Source organism: Alosa alosa, chromosome 8, assembly GCF_017589495.1.
Source record: "Alosa alosa isolate M-15738 ecotype Scorff River chromosome 8, AALO_Geno_1.1, whole genome shotgun sequence".
Taxonomy (NCBI): Eukaryota; Metazoa; Chordata; class Actinopteri; order Clupeiformes; family Clupeidae; genus Alosa; species Alosa alosa.
Window position 1 is genome coordinate 13,684,783 of NC_063196.1, and position 15,738 is coordinate 13,700,520.

Genomic DNA, 15,738 nt, shown 5'->3' on the forward strand with positions numbered 1-15,738 from the left:
CAGAGCTAACTTGTAATGCAACTTGCCATAGGTAAGTAGCTTCAATTAACACCCGGATCTCCTTATATGGGCAAAGATGGCAGCTTTAGTTCCTTTTTGTAGGCGAACTTCAGAGGTCTATGACATCTGTCATTCCCTTTAGGAGCCAGCAGCGCAATATCTAACAGCCCGTCGGTATGTTGACAGTCAACACATCTGAAAGAATCTGCTTGTACAATTCCACTAGTGGGCTTCTTGCTTTACTAAAACCTGTGTGTGACTAGCAGAGTATAGCCTACATGCATTCGGCACTCGCGTATTATTATCAAAGGCAAAGTAGCTTTCAAATTGAGCCCAGAAAGCTACTATGTCAGTAATCGCCTATAGAGGGCCGTTCAGACAATGACAGAAGTGGCGTTCGTCATGTTATGAGGTTATGTGCCATCAAAATTATTTTGGAAACGTTATGTTAAGGTACAAAAACACTCACCTTTCTTTAAGTGTGCAAGTATGCTCTGCAAAGCTCCTTTTTCAGGGTGAAAGGTGATTCCTGTAGATAGTCTAACTAAATGACATTGGCCCTGGCAGTTTAGCTCATGCTAACATCAAGTGCGGCTGTTAGCTCTCAATATTATAGTGCTATTTTAGTATTTGGTTGACTGCATGCAGGTCTATTGTGTGCATTGACACAAATGCATGCTTTCCTGCTGGGATATAACAACAAAATATGTGATGTATTGAGGCCTGCCAATTTGCTACAGTTAAAGAGACACATTTATTTGTTAAAGATGTTGCTGTATGACTCCCAACCCCCAGGGTTAAATAGGTGAGACAGGAACACACACACACTCGCAATGTCCTACTAAAGGTGTTTAAAGGTATTTTTACCTACACTCTCAAGGAAATTAAGACCCCATGACCTTGGCATTTAAAAACACCTACTCAGCATATATAAACTCACAATGACAATCAATGTGTTTGTTTAGTGCATAAATGAGAGAGAAAGACGGAAAGAGGGAGGGAGGGAGAGAGAGAGAGTGAGAGAGAGGGGGGGGGAGAGAGTGAGAGAGAGCTCATTCAGCAAGTAAAGGACCACTAACTGACTCTTACCCGTCAAACAGCATCTGTTTACTTCAGTCCTTTCACAGGAGCTACCCAGAGCTTGAGAACAGCCTGAAGCCATGTAAGCATGTGTGTGTGTGTGTGTGTGTGTGTATGTGTGTGGAGGGGTAGTCCCTCTCGCCCCAGCTTGCTTTGGCCAAGTGACCATCCCTGGTGGCCCGTGCGGAGGCCACCCCTATTACCCTGCGATATTAATAGGCTGCCATAGCCGCAATGAACTCAATTCCCTCCGCTGACTGTTTTAAATAGCCCGGGCCCTCCTCTCAATTAAGTGTTGATGACACACACACACACACACATAATACACACACACACACACACACACTAATGAGGAGGCATGCTCCCGAGTGCTCCGGGGTGTGTATGTCAAGATCCTGCTAAACCATACACACTCACCTGATGAGGGGACCGTGGCCTGACCCCTCCAGGTTGCCACCCATGAGGTTGTATGTGTGTGTGTGTGTGTGTGTGTGTGTGTGTGTGTGTGTGTGTGTGTGTGTGTGTAGAGGGTGCAGGGTGAGGTTGAGCTCTTTGGCAGCCTTTGAATTAGCTCCATTAGTGATGACGAACAACATGGGAGACCTTGCACTGCAAGAACCAGTTTGTCAAGAAAAAAAATGATTGACACTTCATGTTTCTTTTTGTACCTTTAATTTATTTTTCCATTTATCAAAGGATTATTTGTATGCCACACCTGTCAAGTCCTCATCAGTCTCAGGCCTAATTTACACACTGAAGGTCTTGCAGTTACCCACAGAGTTTCACACACTGGTCTGTCAGCCCCTTGAAAAAGCCTCAAACATACATATTCATTAATCCTGTAACAGCAAAATTACTTGGGCTTTTGGAGGCATGATGTATTTATACTTGTGGGAAATTAGTAAGGTCACATACTGTTACAAGGAGCCGTTGTGACCTTTATATCATGACATTTGTCAGTCTGCACACATCCAACTGGATGGCATGATAATTAAATTTAAAATTTTTTTTACCTTATACACCTATAACAGCTTTGAAGTTATTTTGGTTGTAAACTTCTCGTAGCCTACCCGTTTATGGAGAACCAGTGTTATTACTTTACAGCAATGGTGCAATAGCTCAAAGTTACCGGTACACAAGCCCTTTCTGATATTTTAAAAAACACTTTTATATATTTTTTGTCTAAACCTTTTTTCACACCCACAAGAATCCATCAGCCTGGCAATGTGTTCATTTTGTGTTGTTCTGCTGCTGTATGAAGTTTTAGACTTCATAAACTTGTTTGTGCGTTAGTTTCCCACCTCTGTTATGGTCTTGAGCCCCTTGCCTGGGCTTTAACGATTCAGCATTGATTGGGTCACCCATGTGGTCACTAGCAATAAGAAAAGGTGAAAACTACTTTTTTTCCCTTCAATGTTTTAAGATGCAGGGGTTTCAAAAACACTTCTGAGCACTGGTACCAGGCAGACGCGAAAGGAATAGGGATTGATTGTCTCCAAATCCCCATCATCAGAGTGGCTTCTTTCATTTGGACTGGTGTGTACCCCCAGAGACCTGTGGTGTTTGAGCGTAGTGAGGTACTCACCCCGGAGGTGAATGAAACCTTCTACTCTCCAGCCAAGCCAAAGAAATAACGACTCCAGGCTTAGACCCAAACCGTGGCCCATCTTGCGGGACTTGAAGACTCCCCCTGGTAGGGTGAGATGGAAAGCGAGAAACATGAGGGATATAGGGACTGCTCAGGCACTACGCCAAAATGCATGCAATAAAAAGAAACTTATGCAAAGTGCGGCATTTTTATTCCTTGTTTTACTTCGCTACAAGTACGGTCCATCACTCTAAGAAACTCCTATTCCTGTATTTCCAGACATAGGTCCAGAGTATAAAAAGAAATGATACCCAAAGCTGGAGAAACCTAACCCAAGGCAGTTGAGTATTATGCCAGGGAGGTTAGAGGCTTGCATCATTGATTCCCTCTCGCTGTGACCCCTGTCTTTAAATAGGCCCCGTGGACGCCAGCTTTGATGCTTTCAGAGTGTGAACGTTTGAAAGTCTCAGCTGCAACCTGCCATTCGCACCAGCACCATGAGGGGTTTTTCCTGACTGTTCAGGAATGTGGTTCCTACATTACTGAGCATCAACTATGAGAGTATTGTAAGGGCCTGTGTCCACCAATCGTGTTTTTTTTATTGACACCGCCCTCAACCTCATTTTCAGAGCACTTCAAGGGGGGGAACCTAGCGGCGAGCGTAGCACATGCAGCGTACAATGTGAACCCGGCTTCTGTCAAGTGTTTAGGCCCTGGGTCCGCCAATCACGTTTTTTGCGCTGACAGCACCCTCAACCTCATTTTCAGAAAGCTTTGTCAAGTGTTGCTATGAAGTGTATGCTATGATTGTTGCTATGAAGTTTTGATTGGTCGTCGAAAGAGAAGTGATCCAAGTGAGTGCCCAACGCTGTTCTAAAAGCGCCTTGAGCACTGCGGAAAAAAGCGGTCTGAACCAAGGGCGCTGAGCGCTGTGAACGCTGAAGGATTTATATAGAAAATAGCTGCCATCGGTACAAAAAACGCGATTGATGGCCACAGGCTCTAACTGTAATGTAAAGTCTTAATATTCTCTGTCATTGTCCAGTGGTTCAACATGTGCATAAGGGAAACAGCCCTGATGGAGGGCTCACTGTTTTCTCAAACCTTTGTTTTACCTTCACTTCTGGTTCTTAAAATCCATTGTCCTTCTGGTACAATCTCAGAAAAAGATGGAGAAAATGTGTGTGATAGATGAGAGAGGTCACCAGGTTCACCACCAAACTCTGTGTGTGAAGGTATCTGTGTTTGTGTGTGTGAAGGTATCAATTTCCATACATTTGAATGGCTCTGCTCAAGTGGTAAAAGTAAGAGTGTCAGCTAAGCACCTAGGGTGATAAGTGATGATGGCTTATTGTTACCCGGCAGGGCAAACAGACTAGTCTGTTTGCTATTGTCCGCGGTTAAACAGTGTTTGTCATAGCCAAAGCTAAAGCTATCTCTCAGCCCAAACCTTCCACATTCACAGCCTCATAGACAGACAAAACAGACATTCGCTTTAATTACACATACTAGATGAGCGAGGGTTGTGTAACAACTCCTACTTTAGAAATCAGAAGTGTGTTTGTGTGTGTGTGTGTGTGTGTGTGTGTGTGTGTGTGTGTGTGCAAGTTGAACTGGACAGCAGAGGACAGGTGACACTGAGGAAGGACATTTGACACACACACCCCCACCTTCCCAAGCTTTGCATTCCTGCCATGTTGGCACTGTAAGTTATATTTTGCTAATTGTCTTCCGGCTTGAGGAGAGTGCAGGGTGATATTGAAAGAGAGCGAGAGAAAGACAAACACACAGTATGGAGGAGTTTTTGTTAGTGAGTGAGTGAGTGAGTGAGTGAGTGTGTGTGTGTGTGTGTGTGTGTGTGTGTGTGTGTGTGTGTGTGTGTGTGTATTAATAGCATACTGCAGTCAGGCTGTACCTCTTTACCTCTTTTTTGTTTGACGCTGACATCTCCCATCCCTGAGATTCCCTTCCGCACCCCTCAGCTGCACCAACTTCTGTCACATCACCACCAATACACCCCCCCCCCATCCTCCACCACAAACAAAATAGACTCCACTGCACTGGTGATGCCACAGCTTCAGACTAGCACAATCTCTCTCTCTCTGTGTCTCTCTCTCTGTCTCTGTCTCTCTCTGTCTCTCTCTCTCTCTGTCTCTCTCTCTCTTACACACTCACACACGTGCACGTGCGCACGCACACGCAGACACAGCCACACACACATTCAAAATGTACTAACTGATACTCACTCTCTCTCTCTCCCTCTCCCTCTCTCTCCCTCTCCCTCTCTCACACACACTCTCTCTCACACACTCTCTCACACACACTCTCTCTCACACACACACACACACACACACACACACACACACACACACACACACACAGAAGTACTGAGGCAGGGGTCGTCCCATGGGACGTGCCGGATTTACTCCTTGTGAAAGCTCCTCAGTTGGCTGTGCAGGAAAAGGATGAAATATTCATCACCAGCATGGCAGCAGACAGTGTGTGGTGGTGGCGCTCTAGGGTGTGTATATATTTGTGTGTGTGTTTCACAGGGGAAGAGTAAACAGAGAGCATGAAGATGCCAACACAGGACACACACACACACACACACACACACACACACACAGAGGGCTAATGGATCAGACCTGGTATTTAAGATCAAGTTATTAGTTGTGTTGGTGGATCAAGACAGGTCAAGCTGTAGAGAGGAAGGGAGCGAAGGAGAGAGACTGACAGAGGGAGAGGGAGAAAGTGAGAAAAGAAAAAATAGACAGAGAGAGAGAAAGAAAAGGAGCCCACAGAGGACAAAAAAAAACACTGCAGAGAGAAAGTCAGGAGGGTATGTCTCCTCCACCTCACTATGGAGTTAGCAGAGCCGGCAAAACCTGTGAAACAGTGCAGGGAAAGGGAGAACGAGATGGAGAGAGAGAGGGGAAGAGAGAATGCAGAGAGATAGAGAGAGAAGGAAAGAGAGAGAGATGAAAGTGTGGTGTTGGGATTTGGTTTCCTGCTTCACTGATCTCCAGAGATACCTTCTATAGACGCTCGTGATTTTTCCCACTGATGCATTTTGGGCTTGATTTATTGTTTACTCAGACAGAGATAAGAGTCCAAACACTCTCCTTTAACCATGGCCATGGTATGACCAGGAACGTATAGAAAAACAGGTCATATAAGAATAAAAATCCCTGCTTTGGAAAAGCATTGGCTCTTCAGTGCAATATCATAGGAACCCCACACCATTTCACATCAGCGGTTGGCTCCTCCTAGTGAAGGTGTCTCTTCAGATTCCCGGCCCCGTTACAGTTTTTTCCAATTGCTCCTAACACACTATATTGACATGCCAATGTCTGCTAATATGAATGAAATGTGTGCCATTTGGTGCAAAAGTTTGATTTTGATAATGCTATATGTAGTTTTGGTTGCAGAGCTTCATTTTGCAGGCTATATGAGATATTGTGCAGTTTAAGTGTGTGGTTTTGTGAATTGGGTTAGGTATTTGGATAAAAACCACAATAGTTTGCAAAATTGTGTTTTAGCAATTGGAAAAAGCTGTAAAATGGTGGTCGCCATTCGCTGGACAGGGGAAGCCATTAAGTCCATGTTGGGGCAGTGTGACTGTGTTTCTGCTTTAACCTTGAAAATAAACGAAAAGACAGGCAGTGCAAACGCGAGAGACAGAATCGCAACTGTAAAGCCAGCAAACAAACGAATGTTATCACCAAAAGAAGACAAATTTATTTTGCAACTACACAAATAATTTGTTTGCGAGTTTTTATTTTTTTCTTTGACTTTATTTTTTTTGTTTTAATTTTGTATTCGATATTTTGATTCATTGATTTTTGTTTGATTTTGAAAAGTATTGTTTGAACATTTTGTCACATATTACACTCCATAGAAAAAGAGAACAAGAGAGAGAGACACTTAAAAAGAGAGAGAGAGAGAGATAGAGAGAAAGAGACTAAAAGAAAGAGAGAAAGACTGCTGCTCCCTGCTCTGACACAGCAGAGTTCACCAGCTTGATGGAATGAGTTTTCCTGAGCGAGGGGAGGTGTCAAGCGAGCGAGCGTGTACGCAAGCCTGTGTGTGTGTGTGTGTGTGTGTGTGTGTGTGCGTGTGTGTGTGCGTGTGTGTTGGCATCCAGCAATTTGCCCTCTGGTCCCATTCTGCCCGCTGCCCGCTGCCCGTTTGCTAGCCGAGCAGAGCTGGTGGAGTTGGGAAGGCAGCAACAGCGCTTGGCAGTGTGGAGGACATAAATAACAGCATTATGCCGTTTGTCGGAGAGGCAAGGGCAAAGAGACAAAGAGAGAAGAGAGAGGGGGGAGAGAGAGAGAGAGAGACAGAGAGAAAGAGGGGGGAAGAGTGAATGAGAGAGAGAATAAACTCCATTATGAGCACACATACACTTGTTCTCCTTAAGGCCATGCGCACACACACACACACACACACACACACACACACACACACACACACACACACACACACACACACACACACACACACACACAAAGACTCAGACAAGTCAAATGAAGCTGCTTACTCTCTGCAGAGAGCAGGGCAGGGAATAAAACAGCACCGAGCCTCTTGGAAGTTCATTTGTCCTGTGCCGATACCATCATTTGTGCCGGAGCAGTGCAGTGGGAGACAGTGGCCAAATAAATGACCCTATGGTGCCCTGCCCAAAACAACAGGAAACAACAGCAGAGCAGGCCAACCCCTTTAGACCTCCATCCATTATGCATGCCCACATAACCCCTCAGCCTGATGCCACAGTCACTGCCACTGCACAGGGCAGGCCCACTGTTTTATGGGCTCTTTGAGCAGAGAGGGTTCTCTAGTCACAAGTACAGGCTAGTCTACAGACACTGGGGTACTGCTCTCGCGTTCCCTTTCAACAAGAAAAACAAAAACAATGCTTGAACATTCTATTTTGTTCCCAATCTACTTCCGCCACTGTGGCTTCCAGTGACAGTGACTTCCACTTCATTAAAATAACAAATGGAATGTTAAAACCTTAAAAAGCCTTGTGGGAACAACTATGATGCTGATAATGATAACTCTCTTGAAACGGTCAGGCATTCTAACAGCAAGTCAAACTACAATTCAAAAACACCTATTTCACAACATTCGGAATAAACATGGGCATGTCTGTAAGATCACATTTGTGTTGTTAGGGCCAATATGACACATAGTCAAAATGCAATATTGAAGGTGTGTGGCAGTCATAAAATCTCATAAAGCTTTTTCTGCATAACTCTGTCTGTCTAACACTTTCTCATGATCAATGTTTCCCCATTACATAACAGAGACACTTTTCTCTGTTTAAAAGAGAGTAATCTTATGATACAGACTCGTCGCCATGCGCACTTAGGCCAGCTGGTGGGTGTTGTTGTTGCGGCAGTAGGACACGAGCACACTGGACCGCTGTGTTCACATGAGCTCCTGTTTACCCTGGGAACTCTCTCTTCTGGAGCTCCATTGTGTCTGAAGGAGCATTTTCTCATCATTGTCCATTCCACGAACGTTAGCCGTCTCGCAAATGGGCCTATTACTGCAGAGGGCAGTGACCACTGAAGGGATCCATTTATCTCAACACAAGTGATTCTTCTCCATGGCTTCTCTTGAAGGTGACACCCAAGAGCTCCTGAGCTAAAAGCTGAGTGGGGATAGCGGAACAGTGGAAGAGGGATGTCTTGGGTGCGTACGGGTTCTTTTGCCGTCAGATGCATTCATAGATGGTGTGCGTGTGGAGGTGTGGGGGAAGCTTCCCAGGATGCTCGGGTGGCGTACGTCTAGCCGAAAAACAAACCGGATCCCGAGGCGAGTGAGTCAGTGGAACAGCAAGCAATGACCAAAACAAACAGGCAGAGAATCTCGCTGGACAACAACAACAATAACCATCACCAAAACAAACAGAGAGAGAATTTCACTCCAAAATGAGCAAGACCACACACACACCCACACACACACACACACACGCTGAATCTGCCAAAAACAAACCCTCATCACCACACCAGCTCAGCTTAGATAATCACTCTGATGCTGTCTTCTCCCAGTCTCTCTTTCTCACGCTATCTTTCTCTCTCTCTGACTACATCTCTTATTCCCTCTATCCTTCAGTTCTTTCCTTTCCCCCCTTCTGCCCTTCCCAAGTATATCCTCTCATTTCTCCCTCACCATATTCTGATGTCTATCTCTCTTTTGCAGCGTCACTCATCTCCCGTTTCTCTACCTCTGTCTGCTGGTCTCATCTCTCTCTCTCTCTCTCTTTCTTTCTCTCTCTCATCCATCTCTCTCTCTCTCTCTTCTCTGTCCCTTTCTTTCTCACAGACTCATTCCTGTGTCCAGTATGTCGTATCAGATAAGCATCTCTTTTTCTTTCTTTTTCTCTCTTCATCCCTCTCTCTCTCTCTCTCTCTCTCTGTGTTGAAGTGCAGTGTAGAGGGGGAGCAGCAGAGCACGCTGTGATTCTGCTGACTCGGGCTGCCCACCACACCGCCTCAGCGTCTGTCTGCCTGGCCCAGCGTGGACACTCACTCCAGGCTTGCACTACCCTCATCACGTCATAAGGACACACACACACACACACACACACACACACACACACACACACACACACACACACACACACACACACACAGTGAGGGTGTCATAATGTAATACAGGCATGCACACACACATTATACACACATAAATGCAGTCTGTCACACATCCGTACACACAGAGAAGAGCGTCATGATCACATTAACCAGACGGGCAAGCATACAAAGATCAGGGGCGCAGGAGATATTTTGAAAGTGAGGGGGACCAAATTGTGAACACAAACCCATAGTGAGATCAAATTTCCAGATATCGGATCGCCACCTCTGGCCCACTTTCGACCATCATATTTTAAACTTGCCAGAATATTAAGATAATACCATTGATTGCACAACGCCAGATCTGCCCTCAGACCAGCTTCTTGCTATGTGCAATTCTACTTTTATTTAATTTTTTTAGATTTATTTTACACTACTTGGGCCAATGGTAGAATATTCTAAAAGCAACATGATGTTGATATTTTATGAAGCCATGAATGAATCATCATGCCTATGATCCAAACATAGACTACATGATCAAATAGCCTAGTTAGGCCTACAGTACCTAAATTGTCTGGTATAAACCAAATCAACTCTCCACTATGTGTCTGCAGTTAATATTTATGCAATGTTAGAACATGTTGGCTTAACAAGTTACCAGTCCAGAACACACAGAAAATTGCAACAGAAAGTTGCCTTTATAATCAACTACTATTTGTTCCAACAGCATTTAAACAAAGCATTTATAAAATTGAAAACAAAAATATTACATAAGAAGTAAAATAAAATACTGTTACTGTAGTAACTTTACCACATTATCCCACGCTTCAAAAAGCTCCCCATGTCTGTGACAGCCAGACGTGACACCGCTAAATTCTCAGCTTGTTTATACTCCATACTGAACACGTAAGAAAGGCCCATCACTCTGGGGTGTGGTAGCCTACTCTCTGGGATTTATGCACCAAGGTAACTGAAGTATCCAATTTGTGTCTTGAAATTATGTTTGAAATAAATGTCTTAGAACAAAAACTTTGGGTAGGCCTATATAGCCTACTTGTATTTTATAGATAGGCTAGTGAAAATGAGTTGATCAGTAGGCTAGTTGAGTTTGTTATCAATAAACATAACAGCTAATGTCATGTTGAGCAGGAGATAGGCTACCATAAATCCTCAAATATGCCTGGGATTGATTCTATTTATAGCCGGACAAATAAAGGCAGGTTAGATTTAAGTCAATGAAATAACACCTCTTCTTAATATTTTATTATATTGTTGGTTGGATTAATAAAGTCGTTTTCCTACCATGGGTCTCCAACACACGTTCTCAAGCTTATTGTCTTGCCGCCCCTTTCGAGCTAATTGCCAGAGGCTGAAGCCTACTACATTTAACGCAATTGTTGCGTGACTCAAGGCATTCCAGCCTACGAATTTAATAAAAAGTAGCCTACTAAATCATGTATAATTAAACAATAACTCAATTTAGGCTACGCAAAAAGGTTTCTATTACAGCACAACCCCTATTCAATGAATGGCTGCCTTGTCTCGCAATAAACAGTGGTGGAAATCCCTTTTTCACTTTTTCAACTGCATGAAACATAACAGTGAACCATCAAATATCTCCCAGAGTTCAGTGCCCATCAGTCCCAACATTTAGCAATATAATCAAACAGTCCAAAAGTAAATTAGATCCCAAACCAAACCAAAAATGCTTTTGATGGCCTACCAGTATGCCGCTTCAAACGAAAAGCATCTCTAATGATGGTTGTTAGTAGACAAACTGGCTTCAGATATCCAACAGAGTGAATATGAGATTGTGCAGTCTTACAGTACTGTAGATGGCTGTGGTTAGTGATGTGATGCTGTTAATGGGGAGTTTTACATAGTTAGCGCAAACCCTATAGGTTACTATTTATTTACCGTATATAAGGCTTTTTTTCCTTATCAAAAGTGAGGGGGAGGACGGCCGTCTCTTCAGCACTGCGTGGGACATATCCCCCACGTCCCCCGTGCCTCCTGCGCCCCTGACAAAGATATAACTACGTAGGTAAGGGATAATTTAAGGGGAAGGGGTAAGGGGAACGCCGGTCATTATCGGGAAAATGTGTCCTGACAGGGCAAACCGGACCCTGACACGCCAGCAGAGGGGTCTTGCTTCGCCCTGAAGGGACTTATATATTTGACCGTAGAACGTTGGGAAATCCCATTCAAGTCAATGGAGCGTTCTACTAGCATTGTGAAGAGCCGTATAATAAACAGATAATCTGCAACAGTGTCATCACCACGTAATGCAGGGACGATGTAACACAAACTCTTGACGTTACAGAAAAGTAAAGAAAGTGTTTGTGTGTGTGTGTGTGTCAGGTAGGAGGGAGTGGGTGCAGAGATTTTAGCTTTATAGTTTGGATTTAATCTGAGTGGCAGTCTGGTTCCTGTGTTTATGGACTCCCTTTCTCTGTGTGTGTGTGTGTGTGTGTTGGAAGGGGGCTGGGGGTGTTGAAGGAGATAGTTGTTTTGGATTTGAGTGCGCCACATCGCGGTCCACTGTGAAGTGCACTATTGCGTAAGAGGATCACACCGGTAATGTAATTCAGGGAAGGGGTGGGCAGATAGAGAGAGAGCGAGCGAGAGAGAGAGAGAGGAAGAGAGAGAGAAAGAGAGAGAAAGAGGAGATATAAAACAAGAGGTAATGATGGCAAGCAAAAGAGTGAAAGAGGCAGGAAGATGAGATGGGAAAGAAAAAGAAATGGATGTGAAGGACAATGGAGAGGAGTGTGTGTGTGTGTGTGTGTGTGTGTGCAGTGGGTGGGTGTGAACCAGGGATGTTGTGGTAAAATAAGAGGTGGGTAAACTATGAATTCTGTGATCTCGATGAGGAGGACTTCGGCATGCGGTATCGGATTTCTGAAAAAGGCATTCAGACATGTTTGACGATGGTGGAGGTTATTGTCCAATGTTTATGATAATACCAATGGTATTAAATGGTTCCTAGAGTGTTGATGAGTGTACATATTGTGAATGTGGATAATAAAGTGTGATGTTTAAATGGCAAAAGTTGCAATTAGTGAATAAACTCTTTTGAGAGATGGATAAACTCTAATAAGAGGTGGATAAACTCTTTCTGAAATTTCAGAGGTGGATAAACTGTGTTTACTTGTGTTTAGCCTCCACTACATGCCTGGTGTGAACCAAATACTCCTTTTGGGATTGACATGGTAACCAGAACATGAGATTACCCCCACGTCTCCAGCATGAGAATATATGATGGAGGAAACAAAACAGAAATAAAGAGAGAGGATGAGGGTGAGAAAGAGAGAGAAGGAGAGAGGGGAGAAGGGGAAGAGAGATTAACAACATGAAAATGATCGGCACAGGTGTGATGAGATGGAGAGATGAGACAGCGAAACCCAGGAAGGAAGAAAGAGAAGTATAAGTATAAGTATAAGTATATTCTTTTAATCCCATGAGGGAAATTTGGTCTCTGCATTTATCCCAATCCGTGAATTAGTGAAACACACTCAGCAGATAGTGAGGTGAAGCACACACTAATCCCGGCGCAGTGAGCTGCCTGCAACAACAGCGGCGCTCTGGGAGCAGTGAGGGGTTAGGTGCCTTGCTCAAGGGCACTTCAGCCGTGCCTACTGGTCGGGGTTCGAACCTGCAACCCTCCGGTTACAAGTCCGAAGCGCTAACCAGCAGGCCACGGCTGCCCCAAGAAGAGAGTGAAAGAGAGAGAGAGAGAGAGATATTGTGGGAGGAAAAGAGGATTGAAGCCTGTGGTGAGGAGGGGGTCCTTTCCACTGCATGCAGTGATGATTCTCCTGGAGCTGCCTTTTCTCTGCACCAGTTCTCAGTCAGGGAATTGGAGGCAATCTTATTTAGCAGTAGGAAGAGCTTCTTCACAGCAGCCTTTTCAGAGAAATTCAAATACATTTGTACACACACATACAGAAACAGACAAACAAATCCAGAGAACTGGAAAACACATTCCTACACAGAGCCTATGGGGCATGCTATTTAGCAATGTGAAAACAACACACACACACAGCAACTCACTGTGACCTTTTAAAGGCATCCTTAAAGATTTGTTTTACCTTGACATAATTTTTCCAAAATCATTTTGATGACACATAACCTTATAAAACTGAGAGAAAACTGATTAAATAATGTTCAAAAAGAGAACAGAGGGGGATACCCACCCACTGCACACACAGATGTTTGCAGTACAACCTGCCACACACCCTCCTCCACACACACACACACACACACACCTCTCCGTTGTCCTCCACAGCCCATTTCTTATTCTTTCCCCTCTCTCAATAGCAAGGCTACTGGCTTGCCCAGGTCACTTCAGGAGTAACCACAGGTCTCAAAACAACACGTCACTTTAGAAACAATAGATGCTCAGCGCCATGTTCTTTTAGAGATCAGCGGTTACTCCTGACGTTACCCAGGTTAGCTAGCAATCTTGCTTCATAATACACCCCTAAGTAAAATTCTTCAGTCATTGATACCAACTCTCCACTCGCTCTGCTCAGACTGTGAAAGTTCAGCTGTGTTGTAAAAGTACTCTGTGAAAGTGGCCGCATAAGATGCAGCCCATGCAGGCTCCTCTCCTGAGGGGCCACTGGTGCATTAAATAGTTCTGGCTCGGTGCGGCGTGTTCTTGCCTCGCGGACCGTGGCTGATACCCAGAGGGCTGTCAGGGGAGGGATGCACCACTACTGCACCACTCTACTGGTCTCAGAACATCACCAAATTGAGACACACACACACACAAATCAACATTTTAAACATTTCCCATATGAAACATAGTAATGATAATAATAAAAATATAACTGCAAACGGTGATTGTCAGGCTCCAAGCAAAATGCAAAAAGTGGCCTTTAGCAGAATGAATGTGGGGCTGTAGAGCTATGCACACTCACAGATACAATGTAGTATTGATTTTGTGTACAAAGTTTGAATAGGATTGGACCTTTACAAGATACAATATACTTGCCTCCTATGGACAAAATTTCAAGAAATTTAGTGTGCCTCTAAAGAATGGTGTATTGATTATATGTACCAAGTATGGATAAGATTGGACATTTTTGAGATATTGACAGCATCCCCTCCAGGCAGAATTTCAGAAAATTTGGTGTGCGCCCGAAGAATGCCATATTGATTGATGAAATTTTGGGACCTATGGTGAATAATCAGAACAAAAACAATAGGGACCCCTTATAATAAGCTTTATTTGTATACCACCTTTCATACCCAGAATGCAGCTTAAAGTGCTTGGCAGACTTGTACCTGGCACTGGGTTTGTACTCCATTAGCACCATGTTGTGTGTTGTTGATAGCAGGAGAATCATCACTGCCTATGGACTTCATATCGAGTGTGTAGGCCTATATTGCCTTTGTCTGTGTGAAGTTCTTCGAGTGACCAATTTGAGTGCTAGAAAAATGCGCTATAAAAATAAATACTTACACCCCTGACCAGTAGGGTGCGCTGTGGTGGGCTGTAGTCATCATGTCCGGCTGGTCTCCTCAGCTTAGTGGCTTGTTACATTAGCACAGGGGCCTCAGTGAGAGTCAGCATTAGGAAAGGTAAGAGGATTAGCTGATGGACGCTTATGTCCCCGCGCCGTCAATTATCAAAATGAAAAGCTGGTGACGAGGCAGGGCTGGCAATGCCCCGTGGCACAAAGGAATCTCTCCCTCTCCGTTTCACTCACTCCATCCATATCTACCTCTTTTTCACTCTCATCCCATCCACTCTCTCTCTCTCTCTCTCATTCACTCTTGTTGAGTTACAGTTACTGAAACAAAAAGTGCCTCTGTATTTTTTGGGCCATGGATGCTACCATGGATTATAAAAAAGGCATTTAAACTTTAATGATTGTAAAGTGCACAGCGACATTACGCAACTGGATGACAAAAAGAGGTGCAGAGCAGAGGTAAGAGGCTCTTTCGGTGGTTTCTCCATTCATCCGTTCTTCCGCGCACTCTTCCGAGTCAGAATCCTCTCTCCGTACGGTCCCTAGTTGGATCACACTCTCGACGGTCAATGTAAAAACCTTCCTCTGCTCTGATTGGTCAAGTGTGTGTGCACGCGCGAGTGGTACAGGTCTGGCTGCAGCAGGGATGTCAGTTGGGGGTCTTTGGAACACACACACACACACACACACACACACACACACACACACACACACACACACACACACACACACACACACACACACACACACACACACAAATCTCCAGCAGCAGTTTCTAAACCTCTGTGAAGTTCACAGCAAACTACCAGGGTGATCAACTGCAACAAACAATGCAGAGCAGACACTCACTCACTCTCTCTTTCACACACACACCTCTACTCCGCAGCACTGCAACCCCCCCCCTCCCCCTGCTACCTACTGGGTGCTGGGAGGCTATTTGCTTTTTATATCAGACGTGGTCATTACCTCTCCGCATGGCTGGTAGGTAGGTGTGGAACACCACAGGAGTGTG